The 9,088-nt window shown below is 45.2% G+C and overlaps 1 pseudogene; it reads left to right on the forward strand.

Moving 5' to 3' along the window:
* Positions 1-772: 772 nt before the first annotated feature.
* On the forward strand, positions 773-978 carry LOC119969787 (annotated as a pseudogene).
* Positions 979-9,088: the final 8,110 nt, after the last annotated feature.

A 9,088-nucleotide genomic window follows, 5' to 3' on the forward strand; every position in this document is an offset into this window, starting at 1 on the left:
GGAATGTGGGTGTCTTTTAACTGCTCTCTTAAATGGCCCAGCAAAAGACCCAGTTCAAGGGAAATTAGGGATGCGTAACAAATTCTGACCTTGCCAGTGACACTCATATGAAAGATCAATAAAAACAAAATCTGGTTTTAACAGAGGCATGATTGGGAATAAATGAGAAGTAAACTGGGTAAAATCAGATATTTAAGAATTGCAGGCAGGTGTATAATCATTGAGGTGAAATAATGTCCTTAGGAGATTCTGATTGAAAATTGGGTTTAACTTGGCCCCAAATGTAACTTGAGCATCACTGGGCTCCCAGGCTTGAGGAACTGATGAGTCAGACAGAGGTGCAATTGAGCTGCATTCAGCTTGGTATTTAAACTTGTAATCTGAATAAAAGCTCACTTATTACAGCTGCAGCTCTCTCAGATCTCCTTGGCAAGTGTTTGGCAGAGAGCATTTAACTGGATACAACTTTCTTCCACCTTGGAGGATTTCAAACAGACTAGATCAGCCACGTGAGGTGTATTTGACAAAATAGGAGGAAGACCATTGCCATGCATGGTAGCCGTGGTGGGATCGCCCTATGCAGTGGATAGAAGTGCACAGCGGAGAGAGATGCACAAGAGGAGAGGTTCTCCGTGTTTTAGTGCAGAGGCAATGGATTCTATGTACATCAGATCCCCATCTTTCTATTGCATTTAATTCTCAGGATGTGAATGTGGTTGGCGAGGCTGCTATTTATTGCGAGTCCCTCGATGCCCTCAAGAAGGTGATGGATATCGCTTCTCGGCCTTTTGGCTAAGATCAAGTGTAGTATCTGCTCTGCCTTTTGGCTCAGATCTGGTATGTCTCTCTTGTGGGGACCATGAATTGGATTCAATTTGAATTTGAATTGTTTTTTGGAGCAGGCAAGGAGCTGGATTGGGGGTTTGCCCCTGACCACACGCTGAGCCCTGGCTTTGCAACTCAGAAAAAGTAATTTAAAAAAAGGTGATGGATGTGGCAGCACGGTGGCGCAGTGGGTTCGCACTGCAGCCTCACGGCGCCGAGGTCCCAGGTTCGATCCCGGCTCTGGGTCACTGTCCGTGTGGAGTTTGCACATTCTCCCCATGTTTGCGTGGGTTTTGCCCCCACAACCCAAAAATGTGCAGGCTAGGTGGATTGGTCATGCTAAATTGCCCCTTAATTGGAAAAAATGAATTGGGTACTCTAAATTAAAAAAAAAAAAGGTGATGGTTGGCTTTCATCCTGAACTGCTGCAGACCTTGTTGGAAGTGTGCTTTGGTGAACAGTGGGCGATGGCAAGATCAGTCTCACCTGATAGCCCCTGATTGTACCCCCTCTGGGGTCTTGGCTTGCCCCCTCTGGAACTGGACTAGCACCTGTGGCAGGAGTAGAGAGAATGTCAGAGCCCTTGACCAAAAATGACTTGCTCTATGTTAATGGTATGTTATTTATATTGTTACACAAAGAAAGGGAATGTTCAATTAGGTCTTCGGAGCATGTATAAAGAGAAACCTCATGGCTGGTGTTCTTGGAGAGGGAACACATGCTTGAAGCCTTCCTGAATTGGTGGGCACCACAGGGATTGGAGTGGACTCTCAGTCTGCTCAATGCCATCTTAATTTATTTCAGCAAGGTTCCTACAAATTTTGCTTTACTTACAATGCCCCTTGGGGGCTTTCTATTGGCTGATGTTAATTATTTAATTTGTCAATTTGTTAAATTTGTTTTACCTCAAAAGAATACAAAGCCTTTGTAAATTAGTTCAGTTTTATTCTGTTGATTTACTCAAATCAGTGTAAAAAGGGACTTGCCACTTTAGTAGGCTGTTAATTAATTCATATGTTAATTTAGTTTATTTTTACCCCCCAAAAATATAAAGAGACACTCCCCTTTAAGGGGCTGCCAATTCATTAATTTGATCATTTGTTCATTTGTTTATTTTATTGTAAGAAGTCTTACAACACCAGGTTAAAGTTCAACAGGTTTGTTTCAAACCTGAGGAAGGAGCAGTGCTCCGAAAGCTAGTGTTTGAAACAAACCTGTTGGACTTTAACCTGGTGTTGTAAGACTTCTTCCTGTGCTCACCCCAGTCCAACGCCGGCATCTCCACACAATGTTTATTTTATTGGTATACTTGAAAGAGTATAAAGAGGACGTAGGGGCTTGAACGTATGATCCCCCCACCGAAGTATTACTCACATTTAGCTTGTTAAGTTTCCTTTAAAGTTTTATTCCTGTTACAGAGCCTCTTTAAGGTGCTGTTAATTTGGTAGTTTGTTTAATTAGTTAATTAGTTTTCTCAATATACTCAAAAGACTATAAACTGACAATTCTCACCAAAATGCTATTTTGATTTAATAGATTTTCTTTGAAGTTTTGCGTTTTAAGGGGTCTATCATTAGTTTATTTGATTACTCAAATGTGTAACAAGAGACCAAGGAGGTCTTGTGAGGCAGTGAGAATGTCTCAATCTCTGTACCTGAAGCTCTGGGTTCAAGTCCCAAGTTAAGACTTGTTGAATGGAAGGAAAATTTATGATGTGGTTCAATGGGCTAATAATTAGCATAGAAGTCTATTTATCATCTCCCACTATTCCCAAAAATGTGTTAAGGTACAGTTTTAAAACATTTAAAAGAAAGACAGGGTTCGTAGGAAGAAGGTATTCTGCAAATAAACCAGCTATCAAGAAAGGGATTTGTGTCTACTTTCATATTTCGCCATTTGTCTTGGGTTCCATTTAACATACTACACTTTCACTTTAAACACCCAACAATGGAAAGTCCCTGGAATGTTTTTATAAATTCCTCTTTTGCTTTTTTCTTCTGCCTCTCACAACACAAAGCCACAACTAGTACCTTCCACTGCTTTGACAGCAAACAGCTCCAGCTCTCGCTGAAATCTGTGATAAAGATTCCTCTTTATGCAGGAAATATGTTAGTGGAGACCAATTAGATACAATGAAAGCTTACAACACCAGGTTAAAGTCCAACAGGTTTGATTCAAACACGAGCTTTCGGAAAGGAGCTGTGCTCCGAAAGCTCGTGTTTGAATCAAACCTGTTGGACTTTAACCTGGTGTTGTAAGACTTCTTACTGTGCTCACCCCAGTCCAACGCCGGCATTTCCACATCATGGATACAATGAAAGGGCAGAGGGAGGCGGATCACTGCACTCAGTTGTATGTTAATTATATTGCGAAGGACATTGGTTAATTAATAATAATCTTTATTAGTGTCACAAGTAGGCTTACATTAACACTGCAATGAAGTTACTGTGAAAATCCCCTAGTTGCCACACTCCGGCGCCTGTTTGGGTACACAGACGGAGAATTCAGAATGTCGAAATTACCTAACAGCACGTCTTTTGGGACTTTGTGGGAGGAAACCGGAGCACCCCGAAGGAAATTCACACAGACACGGGGAGAACGTGCAATCTCCACACAGACAGTGACCCAAGCCGGGAATCGAACCCGGGTCCCTGGCGCAGTCAAGCAACAGTGCTAACCACTGTATTAATTACTCAGAGAACTTGTAAAGAGAGACTTCTTCAGGTGGGTGCAGCGGGAGTTAGAGTGCTTCATTGGTCCCCAAAATAACATTCTAAAATACTTCTGAATATTTTCTTTAGTTACAATGCCCCTTGGGAGCTATCAATTGATCTGATTGGCTTTTAAAAAATAAATTTAGATTACCCAATTTTTCCCCCCGCAATTAAGGGGAAATTTAGCGTGGCCAATCCACCTTACATACACATCTTTGGGGGGGGGGGGGGGGGGGGGGGGCTTCTTTTTTCAACGGGTTAAGTTGTGAATTTATTTTACTGTTATTCAAAAAAGTTTGAAGTAAAACTGCTAGGCCATTGGGTTAATAGGTAGAGGCCAACCGCGTAATGCTGTGTTCTATGCGTCAACCTATTATCAATAACATCGAGTTCTTTTTAAATGTGGAGTACCCAATTCATTTTTTTCCAATTAAGGGGCAATTTAGCATGGCCAACCTACCTACCCTGCACATCTTTGGGTTGTGGGGGCGAAACCCACGCAAACACGGGGGGAATGTGTAAACTCCACACGAACAGTGACCCAGAGCCGGGATCGAACCTGGGACTCGGCGCCGTGAGGTAGCAGTGCTAACCACTGCGCCAGCCGGCCTATAGAATTGAGGCATCGAATACTCTGTTTCTTGGCATGCTGTCAATGCATCCTGGAAAACTCTCCTCACACCCTCTAACCACCATGGAGGAAGGTGTTTCTGATTCCATGGCCAGTTTACTTAATCACAGCAAATATCAGGAATTAGGTGGCTTCCATCAAGGGGACGCATCCTGACACCGTTTCCCCTCAGAACTGCATTCCTCTGACCACACCTCACCCAATGTGTATCCCACCAGCCACTTGCCAGCAAATTGCTCATTTGTCAATGAGTAACCCTGTAGAAACACATTTTGATGTTGTTGTTGTTGAACAGCTACCAGAGGCGAGAATTAGGCCTGAGGTGATCTGCTTTAGCCCCTTCCTTCGAAAACACCAGCCCTCAGCTTGGCCCTGCCAGTTGCTGGTGTTTAGGGAAAGAATCTGTGACTTCCTCAAAACCAAAGTCATGAATAGAGGCATTGAGGGTTCAAGAATCAAGTCATGATGAGTCAGCACTGAAGCAAATCGACGAATTGTTCCGAGTTTCAATTAGAACTGGGATATATCAAGCTTTTATGTGAAATATAACACACACCTAGTTAGGGAGTTATTTTCAAGGAGTAACACTATGTGTAATTACTATGATTACATGGCAACTGAAAGCCTGGATCCTGGGGTCGATCAACAGACATCAGACTGAATCGTTACTCAAAATCATGGGCTCTGAAATTCTACATTTTGGTGTTCGGCTGCAGTGGTTATGTAATGCCATTTCTTCAGGGGTCACGAGGGGGGGACGGGGGAACCGTGGAGGATGATGGGAGATTGGGACGCTCCCCTCTCTGCGCACTATAATTCAGAGCCCAGGTATTTTATTTTTCAATGTATTTTGCCAATTATATGAGGTGTTCACCCATATAATTGCCAGCTGGCAACACGGTAGCATTGTGGATAGCACAATTGCTTCACAGCTCCAGGGTCCCAGGTTCGATTCCGACTTGGGTCACTGTCTGTGTGGAGTCTGCACATCCTCCCCGTGTGTGCGTGGGTTTCCTCCGGGTGCTCCGGTTTCCTCCCACAGTCCAAAGATCTGCAGGTTAGGTGGATTGGCCATGTTAAATTGCCCTTAGTGTCCAAAATTGCCCTTAGTGTTGGGTGGGGTTACTGGGTTATGGGGATAGGGTGGAGGTGTTGACCTTGGGTAGGATGCTCTTTCCAGGAGCCGGTGCAGATTTGATGGGCCGAATGGCCTCCTTCTGCACTGTAAATTCTATGATAATCTATGTAATAGGGTTGATTTCCCATTCTGACTGCCTGGCGCAGAACCTCACACACTGTACCACTCTCTCCATCCTCCACATTGGCCGATTGCACATGGTAGCCCTGTCCCAGTGGAGGGCAAGTTGTGAACCCTGTACTTTCCTGATGGCCATTCCTGCTGGTGGTGATTCACCATGACTAAATGTCCATTAGATGTTGTGGTTTTTCCAGCTGTGGGAACAGAGATGTTTGTGGGGAGGAAGGGGAGCCTGTCTGGTAGGATGTATTCCCAAGCAGGAATTGGACATCCACGCGAAAGGGAAAAATACATATATGGCTCCTGGGAAAGAGGAGGGGAGTGGGACTATTTGCATACCCCTTCCAAAGAGCTATCGCAGGCATGAAGGGCTCAATGGCCTCTTACGGTGCTGCATCATTCTATGATTCTAGCAACTACCTTGCCTTTTCTGTAGATACTGAGGAGACTCTTCCATCACTCAACTGGAACTCACAGACTGGCAAAGGGGATATGGAAATGACATAAAGGCTGAGGGATGGACAACAAATATTGGCCTTGCCAACGATTCAGACATCCTATGAAAAAACACATTTTAAAAAATGATAGCCAAAGGTCACATAGGGAGTAAAATGACCTGTCTGAAAGCAACTCAGGCAAACAACGACCTGACGGGAAAAGACAAACTGGTCTATCCAGTCTGTAGCAGATTGTTGTGTTACCTTGTGCATCACGATACTGATGTTCTTCCCTCCACCCAGAATCATGAACATTTGCTGGAAAAATATGTGTGCCAATTAGAGGAATCAATCTGGGAAATCCTCCTTGTGATTGAAGCCAGTCCAGGCGATCACACAGGACCTGATTTATATTAAAGGGGGAAATAGCTGTCGCTCCATACTCGGGACACAAGCACCAAATTCAGCCTGATAATTCACTGCACCACAGAGAGAGTGCTGCACGGGTGAGACGTTAAAGCGAGGCGCTGTCTACCCTCTCAGATGAATGTAAGACATTCCGTTGCTATACGAAGAACACAAGGTGCGATCTCCCCGGTGGCCTGACCAATATGTATCCTTCAAGAAGCTCGACACCATCCAGGACAAAGCAGCCTCGCTTGATTGGCACTCCCACCACCTTCAACATTCATTCCCTCCACCACCAACGCACAGTAGCAGCCGTGTGTACCATCTATAAGATGCACTGCAGCAACTCACCAAGGCTCCTACCAAACCCGTGACTGCTACCATCTAGAAGGAGAAGGGCAGCAGATACCTGGGTACCCCACCACCTGGAGGTTTCCTCTAAGTCACTCACCACCCTGACTTGGAAATATATTGCCGTTCCTTCAATGTCGCTGGGGCAAAATCTTGGAACTCTCTCCCTAACAGCACCGTTGGTTGTAGCCACCGAAGTTGGCCATTCCCTAAATACAAAATGGAGGAACGCAAAGCTTGCAGGTTAAAATGGACAATGTTTGCAGCACCAGCAGGCTGCACCAAGCCAATGTGTATTCTGTCTGCTAAGAGAGCAGACAGCACCAAAACGAACATTCCGCATACTAATGAAGCAATCTCCGGGATAGTTAACATAGTAATGGAACGATCCCAGGGACAATGGACACAAATGGGGAAGTGATTGTAACAGTGTATGGGAAACCAGACACCCCGGCACCAGCGGGGTCCAAAAACAAAGCACCTGAAAGCCCGCCCAGTAGCCAAGGAACAGCCTCAGTATTGGGGGGGATTCAAACATATCGATTGGGAAGAGACCCAATCGATTCCGAGCAGGTAAAGGGGTCCGCCCAAAGGGGCGCGGATCCCTGGGACCTATAAAAGACAGGTCCCACACTTAGTTCGTTCTTCTGAACCAGCCCTCCTCTCCTTGACCAGCCCTCCTCTCTGGACCAGCATTTCGACCAGCTTTTGCCAAGAAGACCTTGAACGAGAGAGAGGAGAGGTTTGGAACAGCAGCCGCCAGCAAGTAAGTCTCACAACGATCGCTACCAGAGATAGACACTCCTGACCCCTTTTAACCCGTACCAACCTGAAGTCTGCAGACCAGAGCAGAGCAAGAGGCCTTGCCCCCTGATCCGGCAGTTCCCTTGAGATAAGTATTGGTTTATTTAGCGGTAGGAATAGTTTAATCCTCTTAGCGTGTGCATGGGTAGTATTATAATTGTATTATAATAAACTCATTTGTTTGAACTTACTAATTGGTGTATGGTTTTATTGCTTTGAACTTAACCTTGAAACTTGTGGCGGTATATTAACGATACCTGGCGACTCCAAAGCTAAGTAACGAAACAGAGCCAGATTGAGTGTTAAGAACACTCACCCAGAATGAGCAACAGGGTGTACCTACACCTGAAGCTCTGCAGCAGTTCAAGAATGTGGCTACCCACCACCTTCTCAAGGGCAATTAGGGATGGGCAATAAATACTGGCCCAGTCAGCGACATCCACATCATGTGAAAGAATAATTTTTAAAAATCAACAGCACTGATCGGTAATCATCACACTGAGGGAGCTCGCTGTGTGTTGGTTGGCTGCTGTGCTTTCTACTTTACCCTGTTGAGCATTCTTCAAACAGTACTGGATTAATCCATTGGCTGTAAAGTTCTTTTGGATGGTCTGTGCCATGATGTGCAGACATGCAGATAATGATATACAGAAAGGCAGCTAATGAACACAGAGAACAGGACATGACCAATGAGCAGGCAGGACACTTAGGGGTGGTATCTCACTCTCAAAGGCACGAGGCATTCACACTCCGCCTCTTTCCACTGATCAACATCTACAGAGTGAGTCAGGGTGTATGTACAGTATCACGCCTCCAGCACGTGGCTAAGAGCTAGTCTGGTTCAGTCAGACAGAGTAACCACACTTAGGTTAGCAGAGAGTCGAACTCATAGAGAACTGAGCTAACTGTGCTACTGGTTCAATAAATCAGATTGAACTAACTTCAAGGTCTGGAGTATCTTTTGGTTAAAGCTGCAGTTCCAGTTGCAGCCTGTGTTATCCCAGAGTACATAACACGACAGTCTGAAGTTGTGAAAAGCACTGAAGAAATATCAGTCTTACACTTTTTAAAAAAGGGAACAAAATAATCAGAGTTCACAGAGGCTCCACTGAAAGCATCGAGTCAGTAAGTTTCCCAATAGCAAGCTGCAAATCTCTTCTTTAAGCGCAGGTCAGTAACTAAAGGAAGGCACGGGAAAGCCTGACCAAAATGGACGCTTGTGCCACCAGACTGGCGAGCTAGAGACTCCATGGACTTGATGGGCAGAATGGCCTTCAGCTGTGCCATAATTACTCTCTAACTGATGAGGCATTAGATAATGTTGCCACAGGGTAAGGCACCAAGGTGGATAAATGGCATTGAGATACAGGTTGCCCACGGTCTAATGATTGGCGCACAGGCTCGAGGGGCAGCATGGCCTCCCCCTACACTGGGGCTCCTTCCTCCCTAGGCGCCATTGCAGTTTACTGCTCGCAGCCCCTTAGACTGTCAACTTTTACAATGCCGGCACTGCTTGTAGGGAGGAGGAGACTGTCATGATATGCAGACATGCACATAATGAGATACAGACAGGCAGCTAATGAACACAGAGAACAGGACATAACCAATCAGCAGGCAGAACACTTGGGGGTGGTTTCCCACTATAAAAGGCACGAAGCAC

Source organism: Scyliorhinus canicula, chromosome 7 (genome assembly GCF_902713615.1).
Source record: "Scyliorhinus canicula chromosome 7, sScyCan1.1, whole genome shotgun sequence".
Taxonomy (NCBI): domain Eukaryota; kingdom Metazoa; phylum Chordata; class Chondrichthyes; order Carcharhiniformes; family Scyliorhinidae; genus Scyliorhinus; species Scyliorhinus canicula.